Source organism: Cheilinus undulatus, linkage group 21, assembly GCF_018320785.1.
Source record: "Cheilinus undulatus linkage group 21, ASM1832078v1, whole genome shotgun sequence".
Taxonomy (NCBI): domain Eukaryota; kingdom Metazoa; phylum Chordata; class Actinopteri; order Labriformes; family Labridae; genus Cheilinus; species Cheilinus undulatus.
In genome coordinates this window covers 22,941,199-22,965,131 of record NC_054885.1, presented here as the reverse complement: position 1 = coordinate 22,965,131, position 23,933 = coordinate 22,941,199, and the positions used below count along the sequence as shown (strand labels likewise).

General features: G+C 38.4%; 1 protein-coding gene across 2 annotated transcripts in view; it reads right to left on the bottom strand.

The window, feature by feature from the left end:
• The window catches only part of LOC121529427 (thyroid hormone receptor alpha), a 148,317-nt gene that overhangs the window by 57,133 nt on the left and 67,251 nt on the right, over window positions 1–23,933 (bottom strand). For both annotated transcript variants that reach the window (XM_041817265.1, XM_041817266.1), the window contains exon 3: window positions 18,143–19,411. The gene's annotated coding sequence lies outside the window, so the exon portion shown is untranslated. The remainder of the gene's footprint in view (window positions 1–18,142; window positions 19,412–23,933) is intronic.

Genomic DNA, 23,933 nt, shown 5'->3' with positions numbered 1-23,933 from the left:
GTCAAAGCTAGTCTAAAGATGAGAGAACACAAAGAAGAGTGGTTGTGATGTTAGCCTGATAATGGGCGGCGCTAGCATTGAATGCTAGCGCCGCCTGCCTTCGTTCCTCTTTGCAGATTAATATCGTGCTTTGATATTTGGCTTCTTTTCACTTCAGGTGAGTAGTCATACGTAAGCTTAACCGTCGACAGCCCATATACCACTTTATTTCCATACTGCGGTCTTCCTACTGTACGCTAACAGGTTAGCTGTTAGCCACCGCCGTCCTTCTCATTGTTTACATCCTGTGAAGGGTGAGAGAGGAAGGCTGCGGCCATTAACTGAAGCTACAGCGGTCTCTAGTGGCAGGGGGTTCATTAAAGAGCATTATAGACAGGGATTTATAACTTATACTCAGCTGTTGTTGTTTTTTGGATAATCCTGATATTTATTTTTCAGTAATAGTTCAAATATATTTGTTTGGAATACATTTAAATTCAATTCATTTTTGTATTTTTTTTTGCTTTTTAGTAAGAGGAGCTGGGTGGTTTACTACAGCCTCATGTAACCTCACACATCATACCAACAACAATAATAATTGTTAAAATATAAATATATCGAAATCCGCATCGGTTTCGCCACATATTTATAGGAATCGGATCGGAACTGAAAAAAAAAGTGTATCGGTGCATCCCTAAACACAATCATAAAAGATCTCCGGGTCTTCCAACACCAGGAAGGCAATGCAGTAGCAGCGACTCCAAAGAGTCACAGACACTCCAAAGACTTTAAAGTCTTTAATGCTGGCATTAAAATCCCATAGATTAAATGTGTGCTCTGTTCCAAGAAGCCCAGACTTGATTCAGCACATTAACATGTACCGTGAAGGCATGATTTGGTAAAGTTTGTTAAGGCCATTCAGAGTGTTTTCCATCAGTTTACTTGAATGATTAATCTTGTCAACATAAACAGTGTACCAGTTTGACAAAAAAAAAAAAAAAAAAAGTCTAGTTCTCACACATGTGCTCACCATGTTAATAACTACGTCTTGTTTTCTTCCCAGCTTTCTCTGCATTTATGCACCTCAGAGACAAAGCCTAGTGCAGGGACTGTTAAGCATGCTCAACATGGCAGTATTGGTCCTAAAAAAGTCCACCTGCCCATCCGTTTTCTATACCGCTTATCCCGTTGGGGGTCACGGGGGGGGGACTGGAGCCTATCCCAGCTGTCATTGGGCGAGAGGTGGGGTACACCCAGGACTGGTTGCCAGTCAACTGCAGGGCTGTCCCAAAAAAGTGTTCAAGTTAACTGACTCCCAACTACATTATGCAGGCCTTATGTCTTAGATTTAAGTGTCACAATAAACTCATCTTTTAAGATCATGTTTTAACGTCTTTCCTCTCCGGTTCATCCTGCTTGGCTGTTTTCACATCAATAACATTATTCAGTGCTCAAGCACACCTGTGTATGTTCATGCATGTTACAAATCTACCAAGTCAAAGAAGAAAGAAGAAAGAGCAACCTTAACCACAACAGAGCACAATTAGTATCAAGTGTGGGCCCTTTGGGCAAGGCCCTTAATGCCAAGAACACCAGTCCCAGATGTACGTTGCTTTGGGTTTCATGGAGACAATGGAGTCCATCATCCTACTACTACGAATGTTAATAGTCTTTTGAGACACTGACAATGACCCTCTTCCAACATCCACCTCTAAAATGCAGCTCTTTAGGTGCCAAACTGATCAAATGAGCCAAACTTTGGGGTCAAGAGAACTCAGATCCGAGCCTAAGTCTCTAATGTGACCCAGGCTCAGCCCAAGCAACCTTAAACACAGTGGGCTTATGATTTACAATCATGTCATATCATATTGTGCAGTATCCTGTTATGCTGTCTTGTGTCTTGTTTATATAATTTGTCATCTTAACATATTTCAACATTTTTGTGGTTTCTTTCCATATTTAAGTATCATATTTGTCAAACTGCAACTGTTCGGTTCTTACCTTTAAAAAAGAGTGGAAGTCTTTTAAAAAACAATTTTTTGATGACAAATAAGAAGGGCCATCAAAAGGTTACTTGAAACAGGAGCTTCACGAGGCTCTAAAACCAAAAAGGAAGAACATATACTGGTAGTGAGGAGATCATGTAATAGAAATAAGTTCCTCTGTGATGCCAGTATAAAATATGTTCTGTTGTATCTTCCCAGAGCTGTGGATAAACAGTTCTGTAACCTCGTGGTCACAGCATTGGAGGCTGGGATAAAACCTGTGACTATTCTGTTATTGGATAGACTCAATAACCTCCAGCCCTGCCTTCCTCCCTCTGACCTGATCTTTCTCCACTAATCCTTTCCTCATATATGACCTGTACTTCCTTACTCAGCCCCTCACCCATCCAATCTAATTTTTGATATTATCAGTCTGAGTCTTTCTGAAAAGGCTATGGGTAGTGGAACTGAGAAATAAACCCAGAGTGAACCCAATACCTAACACGGAACAGTCTACCAGGGTCTTCATGCAGGCTGGTACGGCTCTCTTTCTAAGAATAATATGTAAGAATAATATGTTTCATGTCATCAGGATAAAGCCCCAGCAAGAGAGTTAAATTGTTACGTGCATATATAACAGCACTGCATCAATGTTATCTGACATACATGCATGAAGAGTCTGGTTGATAGATCAGAGGGCAGATAGCAAATGTGCAGTGGTTTCTGTTACTTGCTGAGACCAATCAATGCAAAAAAAAAAAAAAAGAACACAATGGCTGGGTTGGTATAAAACTGTTTCAAATACTTCAAGCACTGTCAGCACATGTAGTTGAATATCCCACGTTAGCAAACAATGGTTCCTTCTACAATTTATAGATGAAGACAGTGATGTTGCATTTTCTTTAGTTCCTTTACATAATCATATTGGTAAAAAAACAGCAGCTGAAATCTGCATAAAAACGGTTCTTACATTACTCAAGGTTGTAAACTCACAATCAAAGCCAAAACAAAGGTTAGGCAATACAGGCGAAAGTGCTTCTGTAATTTTGGCACTAAAAAACAGAATGAACACCCACCACTTTCATATCAAGGTGAAAAGAAGATAACATTTAACATTTGCAATACAAATGTCTTCAAGCAGATGGTTTCTAACAACTGATACAACCTTGGCTACTATGCAGCATAAGCAACACACTGTTTTCAGAAGAGGAAGAAAAGGTAAGTGAAAGAACGAGGGCAGAAAGTGCCACAAAAAAAAAACAATCACGCCTGAGCAGCTCTGTCCGTGACCCCATACCCACCCGCCCCTCCCCAGCAGCACTTCAGCACCGAGGGTCACCCGCACTGTGCCACTCTCCCAGCTGTGGAGGGCTCTCTGCATCGAGTGGGAGGGTGTAAAGAAACAGTTAAACTGCGGGAAGCAGCCACTTTTGACCCTACCAAGGAAACATCCATCACCATGGGTACAGAAAAATTCATAAATCTCCCAGCATGAGTATTATGTTATATGCTGCTTCACAGTGAATGTGTGACATTATATTCACTGAGACACAATGTAAAGGTTTCTCTGAAGATGGAGAGTGCCTCATTAAAGTCAAGCTCTTACATTTCCAACATACAACGCAACATACAATAAAGTATAAACTTAATTAAGTAATGTATATATGTACAGTTTAAAAGCATGTTATTCCTCCATACAGTTGGATATATTCACATTTTTACCCATCACATAAATATTTGATAATTACTCATTTGACCTTCAAGGTATTTTAAAAAGCATAAATCAAATCCTTAAAACGTTGTGAATGGCTGTTGCTGATAAAAAGCTGATCAAAGAGATTTAATTGTTTAGTTATGAACAGAATAATCTCTACTTTTAGGACATTTTGTCGATAAAAGTGTTGTCAACCAAGATTTTCCATGGCAGGGTTTCTACCAAGGGTGAATAAAAAAACAACTGTTGAACCATAAAGGGAAATAAAACACCAAATCATTAAAGAAAATTAAACATATGATGACAACAAATGAAGTTTGAGGTCAATGTGCAAAGACAATGCTTACTTTGTACACTGTACTGGCTTTTTTCTTGGTATATTGCATTGAAATGCATGATCTAAACCTGCATATTTTATGTTCTTCTCCAAATACTATAAATCATTAAAACTCTAACTCAAATCTTATTTGCAGAGAATGCAAAAGCAGCCTTGAATTGGGCTGTAGATTTATAGATTGTTAATTGGTGAACATCTGTTGGCTCATAAATCTGTCTAAACTCAAAGAAAAAAGCAGTTTGTCTTGTTTATTTTCTGGCTAACTTACAAAAGTTTAGTTTATTTTTTCCAGTAAGCTCTATAGCATAAACCCCTGCTGCTCTTTGACTCTAAAGACAGTAGAGAGGGATCATAATAATGGTCAATATAATCAGAACAAGAAGTATGGCAATGATGTAGGGATCATTATCTCACTACCAGCTAATTTTTAGCTTGAATATTTTTGTAGTGTATGTGATGGGATCGTGCTTTTACAGTTTGAACACAGTATTTGAACTTTAAACTTCCCAGTGCTGCAATGAATGTGAATGAACTGTCATTCAGGTCGAAAAGACCCAGAACAAGTTGTTAAATTACCTCATTTTCATTTTTACAAAGATCATGCCCCAGGAGATTTAGTTCCTGATGTGAAAAACTAAGTTTTGCACTATAAAAGACTAAAAAAGAACCGCCACAAAATCCAATTACAGCTCCATGTTAATTTTGATGGATTACCCAGCCCAGAGAATGTAAAGCGTATGGAAAGCTCATTCGAGTTGTTTGTCATAATTTACAGAAACAGAAGGCAGCTTTTAGTAAAAAGACCCCCGATAACTGCTACTCCTCAGTGGAGAGTACCCTCAGCCCAGGAGTAATTCAGTGAGAGGTCCAGAGGACTGCTGATTTGATGATTGATGAGGATGGGTGTGTTAACATACGCAGCTTTGTTCTGCTCTTGATTGGATTTGAGGACTATAACTCATTAAACACCCCAGCCAGCATTACCTCAGAGAGTATTATATTGGTCATACACATTGGTTTGTCCTTTTCCTTAAAGCTCTCACCCTTGTGTGGTTAAAGTGACAGAACCACTATACTGATAAAATACTTATTCTAGGTAGTAAAAGAACAACAATGTTCTTTATTCACATTTTGATAGCATGAATCATTCACATTCCTCTGTCTTTCCAGGGACCTGCAGCTTTTGGAGTTATCTGGCTGTAGACCTTTATGGTGAGGTGTTTTGGGTTCATCTTTTGCCGACCACTACAGTTGGATGACCTTAACCATGGGGGGAGTAATGGCTTAACCCTTGTTGTGTTTTTCCCTTAGTTTGTGGTGTGTTAGTTTTTAATTTTATCCCCCTCTCCCTAATCCTAACCCTAACCTTCAGACTTTGGGTGCCTCACCCTAACCCTCTTTGGGTTTTCCTCAGTTTGTGGTGTGTGTTTTTTTTTTTTTTTTAAAGATTTATTTTTGGGCCTTTTCGTGCCTTTATTTGATAGAGGAAGGACAGTGAATAGACTCGGAAACAGGGAAGAGAGTGGGGAGAGACATGCGGTGGAGGGCCACAGGCCGGATTCGAACCCGAGCCGCCCGCGTACATGGGTAAACGCCTTAAACCACTTGACCACCTGCGCTCCCGTGGTGAGCAATTTTTAATCTAATTCCCTCAACCTCCCCCTTACCCTAAACCTAACCTTTAGCATCTGGGTGCCTCAGCCTAATCCTCTTGGGTTTTTCTTAGTTTGTGGCTTGTTGAATTTAAATGTGTTTCCCTAAATTCATTTTTATGATTTTTTATTCCAACCTTAAAACACATTTCTTATGGGGGTCATATTTTGTGTGATAAAGGCTATTTCCATAAGGTTTATCTTTTAAAACTAGTCAACTACAGGCATAAAAAGAGTTTTTATGTTCTATTTGGCCAGCAAATCAAATGTTACTATAAATTTAAAGCCTTATTTCAATTCAAATAAAGGTAATGATAATGAAACTGATGTTTCTGTGTGGCTTATGAAAGCAAACACGACCAGTGATGACATGTTTTAATCACTCTATTCTGAGTGAACTTTAATCCAGATATTATATATTCCATATTTCACGGTAGAAAAAGCAGTGCAACAGTGCTGAAAATAAAGTTTGAAGAAGAGTTTCATTAATATATCAAAAGAGCCAAGAAAGTATATACACCTGCAGCACCCTCGTTGGCTATCAGTAAGTTATGAAATGGTCACATATGACCTGAATGAGCAAGTGTTGAAACTTAACTTTGACATTTAACTCTATGTTTAGCACAGTACTGGTAGTGTTTGTTATTCCATTAGTGCTGTCTTTACATGTCAGTATCGCACAGATCCCATATCTATATATTGCTCTGACTGAAAGCAGCAGGTTGAGGTGTAAAGAGACAATGGATGGTGGGGGGAAGAAGGAAGGACATGTGACAGTGTGGGATCCAGCTGTCAGAAGATATAGTTTTGACAGACATGCAGATGTGCACTAACTTGTTCCAGCAGTTCAAAATATTAATATTACTACCCTAGTGCAATATTAGCAGTTATTATAGTGTCATTAGTAGTTAAAACTATTGCATTTACAATTGCTGGACATTCAACTGTTTTAGACCTGTGCTAGGGCTGAATGCTGCATAGTATTTTAAGAGTTCTTCTAAATCTTGAAGTTCATATTCCAGACTCTTCTTGACTCAACAGTCCAGACTTCAAGGTAGATTTTTGAGATCATACTAACCATACTGCAGAAAAACATATAGCTGGATGTTTATTGCGTAAATAAATGTTCTTATGTTGATATGTATGTTGTATGTGAAAACTTCCAGGAATAAGTGTTTTAACACTGTGCTTATCAGACTTTTTTCACACTTAATAAAGCCCATCCCTTCAACTGTATACCTCAATTTGGCTGGAAGTTTTTTACAAAGGATATGTAGGGCAATCTCTTTCTTACAGTTACTACATGGCACTGAATCATCTGCAGTTTTGTTCATAGATTTTCCCCTTGAGTTCAAAATGTGATATTTCTGATCAGATTTGGCATGGATATGCTCCCAAAAACATCAGATCAGAAGAGTCAAAGGTTATTATAGTGGATCAAAGAGCCAGTTTTCTAGAACCATTCATGCAATTGAACCCAAACACAGGCATGCTCAAACAGTTCTACACCTTATGCATTTTCTAATCTTCTGCATAAATGCATCTTGTGCCAGTGAGGGTTGCTTACTGCACCTGATAGTCTTGATGTATTTAATGCAATGCAGCCACTCTATAGGAGGACAGCTGACAGGAGGGCCTCAGATCATGCTGACACATTGAAACAAGCCTGCCAAGGACTTTGTGTCCGTCCAAGTTTCAATCAACACAGGCAGCCAAGGGCCCCTAGGATGGAATAAGTTTGTGGAAAAACTTGTAGATGGCTGACAGATAGACGACCGAAAACGACAGGATAAGACGGGATGACACTGAGGGATGAGAATCAGATTAGAGGAACAGACAGAGAAAGAAGATTAGGTGAAAGGAAAAGAAGGAAAGCCAATAGAGACAGAAGGTAAGCACAGGTGAGAATGGAGGAGCAGGTCTGTGTGGACATGGCTGTTGGCAAGAACCTGACAGTGTAATACTTAATGTGATACTTAGCAGAAACATAATAATAAACTCATAGCTGAAGATATGACTCAGTTTATTGAGTCAAAACTATTTCACAATACCAGATTTTAAACTTAAAAATGAAACATTGTCTGAGACACTTTTTTATTGTCAGAAATAAATGGAATGTGCCATTATTTAGTGTACAAAGAATGTACCAATGTACATAGATTCCCTCTGTTGACATAAAACAAGAGTGTATTATCAGTGTGCAGTTACTTGAGTCTCTGCTGTGTTTGATATTGAATAAAAGGACTTCACAGAGGGCACAGAGCAGGGTATGAGGTTTAGAGGACATTTCATGACTGCAGATGATCTTTAATCTATAAAACCAGAGGTGTGCAACACAAGTACACAACATAAAAGTACCACTATTTTATCTTTGACCTTTTAAATACAGACTCTCATACAATGTTTACAACTGAGCAAGGTGAGCAAAAATTTAAACTTAAGTTTGAATACAGTTTAAATTATGATGTGGCATCTTAATGATCAAGCAGTGGTTACACTAAAAAGTTCAGATGTTTTACAATCAAACTCATTGGCTTAGTTGTTTTTTGAACAATCACTATTATTCGCTAGATTAACAAATGAACCAGCCAGCAGTTTTTTTTTCAAAGCTGTAGGGGTCTTAAAAAATCAACTTAGTAATGCAATGATAAAATAGGGAAATCTTATGAAAAAACAGGTTGTATTTCAAGAATCTAAAAAAGTTAACCACTAAGCCAGCATTAGAGAACAGTTAACTCTACTTTACAGTCTCTTACTAAGTTCCGTATAGGTTTGATGTTGTTGTGTTCAGTGAATAAAATGTAAAACAACAAAAACTCTGAATGCATGATATTGGGGTTTTGCTGATATCCAACAGGCTGACATTTGCAAATAAATTCTAGCTAAAACTATTATTGATTCTAATATATAAATACAGTTTATACCTGAAAATAAAACCTTTAAACACAATTTAGAGCAGAAGAATGAAAAAGAAACAAACTTCAGTCCTTCAGATCAAGTTTTACAGCCATAGGTTGATATTTACAGTCGATATTAGTCCTGAATGATTTGGGGGAAAAAACAGACATTGCAATAGTTTTAGTGAATTTTATTTACATTTACTAAATTCAGATAAAAAAAACAAACTTTTTTCTTTTAATTATTGGGTCTTTTTCATTTTTTGGAATTTTGAATATCTCACTGTGCAGCTTCTGAAAGCTGTTCTTACACACAGACACAAACGGAGGATGAGAAGAGACAGAGCAGATGGATGCAGTGACTTTTTTCTTCATAAAATGTACAAATAAAGTTGCCCCAGTGTGTCTTAAATGTCATCAACCATTTCTAACATTCAAAGTTACGTTTAGCTGACATTACCAAGCCCATGAATTCCCTTTATGGTTACATGAATGCTTACAGGTTTGAGCTGCTGCGACTGTCACACTGATGCGCATACACTGAAGCTCTAAAATGAACAATGGACTTATCTGTGCCGTGAACACACAGTTTATTAGCAAGCATTAGGAGGAGGTGCAATTTAAAGCAGAAACAGACTCTCCTTGGATTGGCACAGAAGGGGCAGCATGACATGCACCAGGTAACCTAAATAAAGGCAGAAATGTTCATGCCTTCTGATACTGAAAATTACCTACCTATGACAGCTAATACAGTCATGGATGAAAGTATTGGCACCCCTGGAATTTTTCCAGAAAATACACCATTTCTCCAAGAAATTGCTGCAAATACAAATATTGTGTACTTTCATCCATGACTGTTTCTGTCATACTAATACCATACCAATACTTCCATGTATCCCTGAAAAAATCTATTCAGCTAATAAACTAGCATTGCAGGCTTGAACACAAACCAAAATGTTGACTTCGGTTTCCACTACTTTTTCATAGTCTTCAGTCAACCTTCAGCACTATGGGCACTGCAAGTTCTTTTTATGTATTATGTATAGTTTGATGTTTCGAGGCAGAAACACACAGATGTTAACAAACAGCCGTTGCTTGCAATGGTCCAACGGTCAAGAGATACAGTGCATAAAACCTGCCCATGTTTAAATTTTGCAAAGAATGAAGCACAGAGTAAAAAAACCTCTGCCTTCATGGGCTGACCTATTTTAAAGCAATGTGATATCATGCATCTTTTAACAGGGATGTTCTGGTCAAGAAGTAAAAGTCAGGAGGGAGAAACAAGCAAGAGAGAGCTTATTAAAAAGACTCCTAATTGCCCTGTGTGCAACCACCAATTAAATCGGTAATGAAGCTAGCTTCATTATAAAGGTACAACCCTTAGGAGAAGAAAATGACACGCACATCAGCACAACTGCACAAAAGGAGATGCTGCAGTTATGTGTGAAAATAGTATCTCGATGGAAAATCATGCCTGAACTTAATATGAAGAAACAGCCTGTACCCAGTTAGCTTGTTCATTTGTGCATAAAGAAAAGTTACCACAAAAAGCAATTTTCGGTCATAAGGTCAGTCACACTGATACTTTGACCAAAACAGTTTGTACTTTCCAAAGTACAATCTCATAATTAGGCAGTGGCATGCTTGTACTAAATTAAGTGACTCGCTGTGGTAAAAACTGGCCCTTAAGTCTATGTGCTTGGTAGATGGTTGCTGAAAAGTAGCCTACCCAATTATGTGAATAAACAAGATCCAATGTGTTTAATAGAGATTTAAAGCTGCTGGTGGCCAGGCTTTCAATGCAAGAGCTAAGATAAGCCAGTTCCCTCCTGGCTCTGACTCAATGCATATGGAAAGGGAAAGACAGAGACTTTTTTAACCTTCAGAAAGAAAAAAAGAAAAGAATAGTCTATGATAAGATGAAGCCGAGAAAAATGTTCCCACATCTGACCCAAGGCTGAATGGTTTTTTGGGGAAAAAAAAAAAAAAAACTTCTATTGCAATGCGATATGAAAGGTTTAATTAAAGGAAATGATCATTTCTCATTAAAATGAGAAAACATACAAAATAAGGAACATGTTTTTTTTTTGTTAACTATAAGAGAGAAAATTGACACTTTAATATTGGCATGATGTTAAGAGTGTAACATCTCTGCAGAACAAAATTATTATTTTTTTTTTTGCCAAACACTTCAGGTCAAAGAAATATTGCTCCTTTTGGGATTTGAAAGTTGCATTGTATGAGATGTATTTCACATTTATCTGTAAAACCTTGCATACAAAGACTTTAGGAAAGGCAGATCTTTCAAAGAGACTTTTGAAGTGTGATTTGATGAATGTTATGTCACACACATTCATTACGAGCCAAGCAGAGTGACAGACAAAAAGAGGAAGTGAGCATATGCAGCTTCAGATGAACATAAGCTCGGCAGGCAGTTTCCGCAGTTTAAAAATGGTGAAATTTGTTGGTGGATCAAACTCATGCAGAGTGGAAATTTTGGAGAAGTGCGAAGACATCTTAGAGATTTTGTATGGTTCTTTGCTCCTCTTTCAATACAGAAATGCTGTCCAAATTTGATACAAACTACTATTATGCTACAGTTACAGCCAAGCTAATGGGTACACCGATGGCAGCCATTGTTTACTGGCTTGAAGTACAACTAAACCCTGCCTGTTACTATCACAAACTCATGCTGAAGCAGGCTGGGAGAGGAGCAAAAACATTTTTCTGCCAAGAAAAATGTTCAGTGTGGTTCTTCACTCTTCTTTACCTAACACACCAGATAGATTATTTCATATACCAGTGGTATGGGTGTCTTTCACATTCATCTGGGAAAGCTCCCACAGAAAGTGCCTGAAAGGGCAGGACTGTAAAAAAAATACTCAGAAGGTGATTGGGCAAACGTTGTGTCTGTCACATTCATTATGGGCCAACCAGAATGATGACACAAAACACGGTGGTACACATGCACAGGCCCCTAATAGACTGTAAGAAAAACACTGCTTAAGTATATAAACAGAGGACTATAATGTGGGTAAAACTTCTGCTGACTCTGGTCGGGAGGAGATGAAAACATTTTTTCGAACAGCTTTTAGTGTGACTCTTCATTCTTGTTTAATTAAAGGAACGTGCCACTATTATACCCCAGCTTACAGTGCAACTAAACCACCTGTAAAGATCGCAAACTCATGCCCAAGCAGTTCAGCAGAGGAGCCAAAACATCTTTCCCATCATGAAAAACTTTTAGAGCTGTTCTTTGTGCTTTGTTCAATAAAGTACCGTAGTGAAGTTCTGATAAATCTGCCAGTACATGAAAGCTTCTTTCAAGCTAACTGCTACACAGGCAGAAGACATTACAACTAAACATGTCTGTAGCTACCTCGTTCTCCTCAAAGGATGCTAATTGGTCTGAACAGTGTTTGGTTCGGCAAAAATGTTTTGCCTGATGACAGAGACAGAGTCTGGCAAATCCATCTGCTTTGCGAAGTTAAACTCACCTTGAAATGAGGAAATGTTTTCCAGTTCTAATAAAACTGCTACCATATGATAGCTACATTTAAAATCATTGCTACACCTGCAGCAGCCATGGCCTACAAGCTTCTAGTACATCTAAACCCTGTCTGGAGCTATCACCTCATTCTGCTCAAATGATTGACTGATTGGTCTAATCTGTTCTCAGACCTGGCATAATCATTTCACATTGAAGCTTTGGAAGAGGAGTCTGCCCAGTGACGGACATGGAATCTGGCCAGTCAGTTCGCTTTTGTGAGGTTATAATCTGACCCTCAGAGGAGCAGAGGTTTTGTTTTTATAACTTACATCAAAAATATAGCACCAAACAACATAAAGAGAGGTCAACCCTCCACATACTTTAAAAAAAAATAAAAATACAGTCACTGTGATCTTTTCTTAACCCATTTTTACATTGTTGGCCAGCCATTTTAAGTGATACTAGCATGAAATTTACTTGCTGACATGAAATTTCATACATTTTCAAACATTGAAAATGCTGACATGTTACACTTATTTCATGACAACACCTTAAATGTAAAAAAATGACTTGAAAACGTGATACCTAGGAACTGCTATTATAATCACTTTAAAAGGTTTTCCTCCTTGCCTGAACAGATATGTCTGCAGAAAACTCTGGTTTTAATCACTGATTTTGCTGGTGGAAAAGTTCTCCCTGAACTGAGAACTAAGTGGCATGAACACACACCAGCATGTCCACACACTCAAAAGTACACACGCTCTACAGCATGATTGCAGCAATAGTCTCAGAGAGCCCTGCGATGACTCATTCAGCGCTCCAGTTTCATGTATGCGAGCGCACAGACACACATGACAAGATAATGAGATCTCCTCCAGCTCCCGTCGGCCTCATGTGCCCTTTAATGCGGCAGCTGGGCAACTGAGCCACTTAGCCCTATACGTGACTACCTAAACACACTTCAGCGAGCCCTCTGATTGGCCCAAGTAGGTCAGTGCTTCCTAAACATGACTGAGCCAGAGACAAACGCACAAACACACACTCACAAATGCTCGTGAGCGTGCCAGCACACAAACATGTCGGCCATCTGATTGGCTGACGTGTGTCTGCGGTCTATACATCACTGCATGTCTGAGCCACAGGTGGCTGGGGAAGGGTTGGCGTTACCTTGGCAACACGAAGCAGTGGGCGGGGAACATGCTATGGTGCTGGGATGTGAGGAGACTATCAATGATCGTCGGTAATACATGTGTGACTCCCTCTGAGGGACTAATGGGAGAGGACAGAGGGTGTCTGAGGTAAAACCAGGACATTGTGTGGGTGGAGTCTCATCCATCTTTGTCTCATCCTGTCCTCCACATCATTCTGTCTGTCTGTGATCTATACATTAATCTATACATAGTAAACATGTCTGATCCATTTTTAAGTGTGATGATGATACACAAACTGTAGTCACTGAACAAAGTTTGATATTACAAACATGAAAAATTGTTGAGAACATTCTGTGACCATATAAAACCCATATCAAATGTGCCCTAACATGAAAGATGGCACCATTTGGCCATGAAAAATGTCTGCACTTTGAGCACAGAGCAGATAAGAAAGAGCAACCGAAAAGACATTTCTTCACATTCTGTGCCGGAGTAATGAGATCTAAGATTTCAAAGCTCTGCTTGTGTCTGAATGAAAGGACTTGTAAAGGCAGTTTTTCTGTTTCATGCATCCCTGTTGGGGAGGTTTTCTGTTCCTCTGTCAAACTCTTCTTTTTGATTAAGCTTACTAAAGACGTATTTTTTTTCTTTTTTTTTTTTCAACTTGCTTGAGTGCAAATTGATGCAAATCAACACAAGCCAAGCAGGAAAACAGGACATTTAACAGAATGATAAAACGAAACACTCAAATCAAGAACATGGTGAATCCATCACCACCAACTCTGTGTAATACAATTTATCATTTCAAGTTTCAAGGGGCACACGGCAGAAAAAACGGAAGAAGAAGGTGAATTCTGATACTAAAGTTTCATCACTTCTTGCAGATAAATAAGAGATGGGGAATGGAATCGCATTTTGATGGGCTATATGTACAAAAAATTCAAAGTAGAATATTTTGTCAGATAAAATCCTGCTTTGAATTTTGGAAATAACTATTATTTATTTACTATTTATTTACGTATTTTTTACTTTTCCCATGCATTCTTCAACCAGATAAACACTTGTGTCCCCTCCATCAGTTATGAACACAAGCAGGACGTGCAGGGCCATACTAGCTCATAAATAAGAAATTCAAGGCTGTAGTAGCAGCTTCATTTGTTAGTGGAAAATAGTGGTGTATGAACACAGGGACTTCAAATGTTGAGGAGCAGTCTGTCACAAGCAGTTTCACTGCAAATCTTTGGTCTGAACTGGACTTAAGACTCCTATACTGCTCCTACATTCTCTCCTGTGTTTGACCATGAAGTAGATAAGAATCTGTCCAACAGGTAGCTTCTTCTGCTCAGTACAAAATCTCTGCTTCAGCAGTCAGCCGAACCAATGAATATGAAAGAAAACTGGCTGATGATATCTGTCTATGTCATATTGAAAATCAGCTGATATTGATTTTAAACTGCATCTCTGATTGCAAGTGAGCCTGTTTGGATACATGGGTGTATTTGTCTTAAAATGAGGGCTGGTCAGGTGCAAAACTAGAGCATCTTGAGGATGCACAAAATAACTGTGCTTTAGACCACCTTAAACCTGGTCTAAAGCCTAAGGCACAAAGTCTTCTGATATTCAGAGTTTGCATTAGAAAGATGGACATAAATCGACTTTTAATTTGCTGGTTTAACTCACAAAGCGTGCTCTACAGCCCACTGTCTCCACTGTTTGATACCAGTGCTTTTGCTGATATATAATAGTATTCTTTACTGGGACAGAGGGCTGAGATAGGGACAGCTCTTGTTCAAGGGTTTTTTCAAAGCCCCCTCTGTTCATGCTCAGTCATATTTTGAAGATCTAAAAGTGCCGTGCTACCCCTCTCACTGGATTGCAAATGTATGCTTGGGAATAAAAAAAAGGGCACAAAATCTATAGTTCACAATCTTAATGGAGTAGCCAATGCTGTTAGAAATGAAACGTTTGTTACTCCCCTACATTTAAGCACAGCATGATACAAATATAACACAGATAAACAAAGTATGTTTTCATTTATCTGATGTTTTGTGTCACAGGTCCTAACTGAATTTTTTATCACCTAAATTTAAGTGGTTGAACATTTTTACAGATTTGGGTTGCCACCAAAACGGTGTGTGTTGGTTCTGAGGCCACACCAGTCTAGAACCACTGCCTGAGAAGACTACAGTCCCAGATGCAGGCACGCTTGTTGCACCCTTAGTGTCTTAAGTAGTATGGGAGGTGGGGCCTTCATGAGGCAGACATTGGGTGTTAGTGTTGAATCTGTAAATGATACAATAAAGACTATACAGTCTAGACCTGTTGGTTATATCTAGCGTCTTGATGTAAAATTTGTTTTGATTTAGTAATATAGATTAATAATAGATTAATTGATTGATTTATTAGTGATTACAGTTTGTGGTTAAAAAAAATGTCATGAAAACTCATGAAACCATTTTTCCAGATATTTCACAGATACTGCAGAGAACATTAAAACATGCTAGCTTAAGTGAATAAATAAGAAGTGTGAAATAGTCTTTTTCTATCATTACTTGGACTAACACAAGCAGCCTCAACATTTAGTCCAGTGGTATTATTTCAGAGACAGCAAATCAAACAGACCCAAAAAGAGATATTTATTAGTGGGAAACATTTCTGTAAGCTGTGCTTAAGCACACAGCCTGACCTCAGCCCTGGATGGTTTAGTGTTTTCTCAGACCTTGTTAAATCCCAGAAAACTCTCAGATCATAACAACCTCTGACTTTACAGTGAGGATAGTGTTTACAAGCTGATGTGCACTGTTAGTTTCTCTCTGCATAAACCACTTACTGCTGATAAACTCTCCCACTTTACTCCCATCAGACCACAAGGTTTATATGCTGCAACCACACCACTTGGCCCTTAATTGGCCATTTTATTGAGAATGTTAAGTCAAAAACAGCTTCAATAGTAGCCTGCAACTTACTTGGTGTGTTTCCATGTATTAAATCCTATATAATTTTTGTACTGGAGGTAATATTGTACATCTATGTAACATCTGATACAGAAGTTGAAGAATCTATTATACTTTGAAAAAATCTGACTGTATTACAAAGGATTTAATTCACATAAGCCAAGCGTTCTCATTTTGCTGACACAGTTTTTCCTTTAACTGACAACCAAAATGCATAAATGGAGTAGCAGAAAAGATTAAAAGCTATGCCAGAAGCTCTATTTCATCTATTAGGCATACAAGCTTTGAGCATTATGCTTATGTCAGCATGCAGTCATTGTTACAATGAAAGTATATGTATGCTGATCTAATTTCGATTAGATTTTTTCTGAAAATAATATGCAAATATGCGCTAAACACAAAACATCACTGGTTGCTACATGGCTGATGGGAATACAGTTCTTTCTACCAATAAAATAGTCAGAAACCAAACAGATGCTTTGAATGTATAAAAGAAAAAGAGATAAGGGATCGGGAATAAAGTTTGTACGGCCTATCTGAGGGCCATAAATGTAGTGACATGAACTTCACAGAGATTTAAAAAAAAAAAAAAAATCAAGAAGTTAAATTTGGAGTAAATCAGTGGAAAGGTAACAAAGTACAATGTGCACAGTGTGTGACTAAATGTCACTGACAGGCACTACTGGTAAACTGTTAAATTAAATCTTTATTTGTATTCACTTTCTTATCCAGATGACCACAAATACTGTAAGATCGAATGCAATTTGATCAATAAGCGCCGCAGAAAAAAAAAAAAAATTCTTCCAAATCTTAGTTTGTTGTTGGCATGCTCAGAAGGGTTTTTATTTGTTACTGAAGTCATGATGGTTGGCGGTGATGGCTAATTCTACTGGTTTTGCTTGCCTCGTGTATGTTAATGGAGATGGCATAATATTGGGGACACCTCATCAAAAATAGAGTCTTTGTAAAGGTAAAGCTTAAAGGGGACATATTGTACCCTTTTAAGACAAGTTTATATCGGTCTCAGAACATGAGACCGATATAAACATGCCTGTGAAGTTTGTTGCTGAAAAACAATCTAGTACTGGGTTTCTGCATGTCTAAAAGTCCTCTGTTTCAGCCCTTCTCAGAACAAGCCATTTCTGTGTCTGTGGCTCTAAATGTTTACGAGCTGTCTGACTCCGCTCCTGACCACTGCCCTCTCAGGAAATGGATGTGGCTCTCCTGATGATGAAGTTAATGACTGGGATTCAAACCATCAATCTCCCAAATCAAAGCCAGCAGGGTAACCCACTGAGCTATCCAGCATCTCAGCTAGCAGCTGAGGGGAAGATCAGGAGAGGAGGGTGGAACTTTTTTCCAAGCGGGGAGGGCCAACCAAACCTGGGGGCGGTGCTTACTCCCCATATGAGGTCATGAGGGGAAAATCTGAAAAAGTGATTTTTGCATAGTATGTCCCCTTTAAAGTAGAAACATTTTGAGGGAGATATTCTGCATTTGTAAAGATGAAATCATTCAGATTAGTTACCATAAATCTGAGAAATTATTCAGCAAATTAACCTGGCCAAACTTGTTAATCTCTGTTATTTACCAACTGCAGCCAAGAAAATCAGAAAAAAATCTGAAGAATCTTTTCTTTTTAAGTGGAGGTTCCTCTAAGCTACTAACTTCACAGTGACTTGTTTTCCTCTGTGCCAAGTCTGCTCTGCAGGAGGTTTCTGTGTATAACTGTGGAGTTCAAATTCAATGAATGGCCTTTACTGCAAAGCACCATCTCCATCTTTTCTAATCTCTTCCTTGTCTCAACTTTGGATCGTCTTGAGCAGCAGAAATGCCATTTTAATGTCAGTGAGTGATATGAATTTATAAAAGGATGAGATATGAAGCCTGAGACTTTTCTTTTGGTATAAAGCGATGGAGCCGTGTGTAACAAGAGAACAAAAAATAGACAAATAAGCATAAGAAAGAAGAAAAGGTACTCACTTCTGCATCCTTCTCTTTACTTTCAGTGCTTTCCTCCTCACTGTCACACAGTATGGATCTTCTTAGTGTTTACTCTTCTTATTTTCACAGGTTTATCATGCTCTGAGATAAGTCTGTCAGGTAGTCTTTATTCTTTCGTGGCTTGCCTCCAGAGTACCAAAAAGCTGGTGAGGCTCCCAAAGAACTTTCCAGCTTTAGGGGTAGTTGTTCTTCTCTGGAGGCTTGACGAGGGGTGAAGGAAGAGGAAGCTCAAGGCAGGAGGAACATCTGAGTCTCTTCTGTGATCTCTGAAGGCCTCTCAGGGCAGTTGCTGATTTATGCTACTGCTTGGATCATGGGGATGACGTGACTGCTGAAAATCAAATGAAGAGAAGTTGCCTGCTGGAAAACACTCCTGAGTCTTTCTCTTTCTGTGCTTCTCTGGAGGCCTCCCTGGCTAGCGTTGCTATACTCCTGCCCCTAAGGCAAATGGAAGATGCTGAACTGAGTCACCTTCTGGGTAGACTGAAGCACCAGGCTGGTGAGCACAAGTTAACTGCTGGGTGGATAGAAACACCAACAGAGTGAACAATGTTGCTGCAAAGTTCCCTTCTGTTGGCTAAGAAGTCTGCTGAGGTATTTTGTTGCCTGTCAGGTATATTTTATTGATGTATGAGGCTATCGTGAGTGTGTAGCTTCCTTTCTGGCAATATAGACCTTTCCTTCTGGTAATAACCAGCCCAAGGCCCAGACCACAAGTGTGGATCAGTACAATTTCAGGCAGTGAGCAGGTCTGAGCTGGCAGGTGGTGAGAGGTCCAAGGTCATTGCTGGTCATCCTTTGCAGTGAGGAAAGCTTGAGAGGCAATACAGGTTGTCGTGGTAACAGCAGTGAGAGGTCACAGGTGTGTCTTTGCTCCGTGTTCCAGTCACTGGGTTGGCTGCTTCGGTGGAGGAGGTAGGCAGTGGGAGAGATTCCCTGAGGTAAATGAAGAGATGTTACACGAAGAGAAGAAAAAAAAGGAACAGATGCTGGACAATAAATTGTTTTCTTCCTTTTCTATTTCTCTCGGAGGTAGAAAGCTGAAGTGTTTTTTCCTATCCTCTGATTGGATCAGAAGAAGAGAAGAGGATGATGGGAGGTAAAACTGTGCTGTATCAATCTTCAGTCTTTTCTTCAATCTTATGTCTCTTGAAAAGAATGCTGGTGGTTATCCAGGGTCCATCTGATCAGCGCAATGCTTTGCTTGGTGTTGTTACATTTACAGGTTGGTTTCTTCAGGGGCTCCAACTACAAGAGAAAAAAACATACAAACAGGTTAGAAATGAATGCAGTACACCAATAGGATTTTTACTGGCATTATAAGACTTCAACATACAGTGCTTAACACATTTATTAGACCACCACCCAAAGTAAGGTTTATGCCACAGCTGCCCTAAATTAACAGCAGTGGTAATTTCCAAAATCATTTTTTATGTTTCTGCAATAGTTAATACAGCAATATGTAAAAGCTCTTTAACCCACGTTATATTTTTAACGCTAAAATATAATTATTATTGTTATCCATGAATTTTCAAATTTATTGATTTACAAAAAAATGAAAAAAGTAAAGCACATTATTATTTCTTGATTAATATGTCAAATTATAGTTATTTACTTGCATTCCTGAACAGAAAAATTAGTTTTAGTGGTTGAATGTTATGCTTAATTCATTTCTGACTTCTCAGAGAAGCCCAGTGAGCCGGCTCAAATTTGGGTATAAAAAGGTGACTTCAGTTTGAAATTCCTCATTCCTGTTCAAAATGGTAAAACATCAAGAGCTCACTGAAAATGAAAAAGTCCGCATTAAAGCACTTTGTGATGCTGGATGGTCTCTGAAATAAATATGACAGGTGGTCTAATATATTTGTTAAGCACTGTATGTCTGACCGATAAGAGTCTCTCATTTGGCCACTTCAGGATTAACAGCAAAACATTCAAATAAGAGTTAAAAACACAGAGACCCTCCACCAGTGTATCTGTATCAGATAGCAATCTCGTATGAATTAAAAGAGAATGTCAAAAGGATTGGCAGATACACACAGTTATCGTTTATGTGTAAAGAAAACCTATTGGTGCATTGCTACCAAAATGTAATCTTCTGCAGCCATGTGCATATGCTTCTAGTTAGATACAAGTGCAGGAGGATTTGAGACTTAAACAAGAGAAATGAATGGTAGATAGCATCTTTGTTGTTTATGAAAGGAAGGTTAAAAGGAAGGTTTTGATCTTATTACATCAATTGCCCCTAAATGTATTGATTTTCTGGGCATCAGTACTATTGCTGGTTTATTTTTTTGCAACACTAGCTGCGTTCCCATTACAATTAGAAATGCGCAAAATCTAAATAGAGCTTAGTTGAAATTCAAGAAATATCGCTCCACTTCAGGAGGAGAGAAATGGAACTTGCATATGTAGTTACCAAGAAGTGAACACAGGCTGGCTCAGACTACATGATTGTCTTAGTTGTTCACGACGGCACCATGGCAGAGTATGCAACTAAAATCCTGACCTGTCCTGGCCGACAGCCTGGCCACATTACAAGTTTGATCCAGACCGCGCATCATGTGCTGACGTCACCATTGTTTTTGAGACTGTGTGAGGATTCACAGGTTGTCAGGGGTCAAAGAGAGTGGATCATAGCTACAACAGAAATGTTCAATGTGACAAACACAGACTTTTGCTCTGAAAAGAAGAAAGAAAAAAAAAAGCGAAGATTTTGGACTCTTTTAGATGCATCAAGAGTCAGACAATATGGGCCAATGTTTCTTCGAGTAAAACTTGAGGTATGAACATGATAAAATGTCAAGAAAATCACTGCATGTCCACATAAATACCAGAGGGAGAAAAGTGAGGACTTGTTTGATGCCACTTGGATCAAGAAAAAAAAAAAAAAAAAAAGAAAACCTTAGGCTTGATGTATGACAGGCCACTGTGTTATGAACCACCAGGCCAAATTACAGCCATAAAAACTTGCTTCAAGCTTCAAAATCATGGAAAATGAGGCAGTAAAATCTGCTTTAGGATGGTGTGGGTGTGTCAGTGAATGAGCTGAAGCCACTCCCACTCAAACAAATGAGATCCTCTCAAATAATAATAAAAAAAAAATGCTTCTGATCAGAGTGCTGCTGCCTGGCTCTGTGCCAGAGAAGGGAGACAGAAGTTGGGGATGAAATTTACTGTTTTCTGGTACAAATCTTTCTGTTATGACACTCTTAATGACCTGTAGGTCATTGGCTGATAGATTTCAGGGGATTAACCTCACAATGAACAAAAAAAAAAAAAAAAACAGCATGGAGCTGGCTGTTAACTTTCAATGAAGACAGTGAAATCAGCTAACGACAGACTGTACAGACATATGTGCTCTATCATTTTATATTATTGTAGCGTTAGGGGGCGGGGCAATTCCCCATCAAGACCAGGAATGTCATGGGCTCCTAGATTTGCCCTGCTCAAGAGAAACCAAGCCAGGAAAGAGGTGAACAACTTAATATTACTCATAAATTCAGTCACACATGGATCTCAGTGTTTTCACGTTTAAAGCAACTTTATTCCAACATATCTAGTGTGTTAAGACACAAAGTTTGAATTTCACTTTACAGGGACTTTAAATGAAAAAATAAAGACAAGAGCAAATGCTCTACTCTTGCTCTTTTGCTCTTCTTCTGAGATCTTATGCTCAGACATGAGTTGATTATATCAGGACAGGCAGGTTTTAGGGGGAGAAGGGGGTTGTAACACCTTAAATATGCATTTAAATGTGTTTTAATTTTGTAATATTGCAAAAACTCTGATATGAATTTAAGGCCACATCATCCAACCCTACAAGTATGTCATTATTTATATGGCTAAAGCTAAGTCTAGAGAGCCACAGCGCTGTTGTTTCTAGGTAAAATTGGTTATTGGAGTTTGCATTGCAAAAGACCCTTACTTTAATGATTTTTTTTCAGGAATAAATCATACACCTTCATATGAAAACAAGATTGTGACTGGTGAACGTCATGAGATTTTGACTGGAAAATACATATGAAAATACAGATAGTGGAGATCTTTTTTCTTAGGAAGTGACCACAGTATAGTCAGGATGCTGCCCTTCAACGTGTCCATTAACAAGAATTTACGACCTCAGCATTGTCCATAAATTTTTGATAATGGACTCCTCCTCAAGTATAATACCCTTTTTAAATCAAATAGCATGGGGATCAGCCATTTGTCCTGCCCTCTACACATCCTCATTCAACCATAAATGGTCAATGGAAAGGATGATCCTCATGAATGTTTATGAATGAATGACCCTGCTGATTAAACGGTGCATGCCTCCATCTATGTGCAACTGGGATGGAGATGTCTACAGGAATGACTACATCAGTAGTGTGAGCCTGCGTGTGTGTTTTTTTTTATGTGATTATGGCAGTAAAATACATGAGAATCACAAAGTGCTTACTGTTTAGATCATGGAAATTCTCTTAATCATATCTTAGAACATTTTGCAGGCTGTGATGGTTGTAAATGGTGTCCACAAATAGACATGCACAAGAAGGAAAAAAAGCAACCATGTGTTTGTGCATGTTACAACGGCTCTGAAGTGACAATAAAAGCAAATAAGAAACAAGTGCAGAGTGGCCGTTCTGCAATAACAAAGGCTACAGTACTTGTTCAGTATGCAAAGCAGCTACTGGGTGGAAAATCTATTGTTGGCAGCCCACATTTGAATGCACACAATGTACAGACACACATGACACACACATTCTCTGTTAATCTTCCTCCATCTGTGCAATCTTGCTCTGGTCTGTGTAACACACAAACACACTCACTAACACACAGTCTTGGAGTGATTTTCTCTCAGTGTGAACAATTCAATATAGATTTTAACTAAAGACACATTCACACAAATACACAGAGCGCATTTAAGATTCAGACCCTTATATTACATGTCCACACTCATTTTGCCTGCTTTAGCCTCAAGCACACTTCAATGTTTTAGCACCACTCCTCCATACATTAACAGTCCTACACACACAAACTCCCTCACACACACAAAAAAAACAAACAAACTTGTAGATATGAACAAGTTTAATGAAGCTGTGATGAACTGGAAATACCATAACCAAACCCCCAGAAATAACACAATATACGCTTCATTACATTTGCACAACAAATAAACACCTTTAAATATTTCTATCAGTGATTTTTTTTTCAAATGATAAAGAAGCTACTCAAGAAACATAAATGAAATGAGTTTTCCTTTCCAGGTTTAAGTGTGAGCTGCAAACTTGTCTGTAAAGGTGCACTATGGAAGGTTATTTACATGAACACTCAAGTTTTGCAAGTTTTATCTGCTTAAGAAACCAAAAGTAAATCTTGTATCTCTCCATGATCTATGTAAGTAAACAAGACCATCAGAAGAGTATTGATTTTATCTACGTTTGTATTTGATCAACATCTCTACCAAAGAATCACTGTCAGATAAAAATGCTGGCAAGCAGACCAGAACTACATTTAATTTCAATTTCTACTAAAAGGATTCGGAGTGAATATTTTTATTAAAACTGGGCGGGACCTTTTTTTCTTTGTTTGAGGGGATGTTTTTCTCAAGTTTGAGAACACTGGTTATGTAAGAAAAAATGTTTCACATTTTTTACAGGGTTTCCAGAACTTACAGAAAATTAAAGTTTCCTACAGCAGCTTTTACTTTCAGTATTACTGCTGTCAAGCTTAACACAAATTCTCAAACTTCCATAAACCTGATTTTATTAAATCGATTTATTGCCCA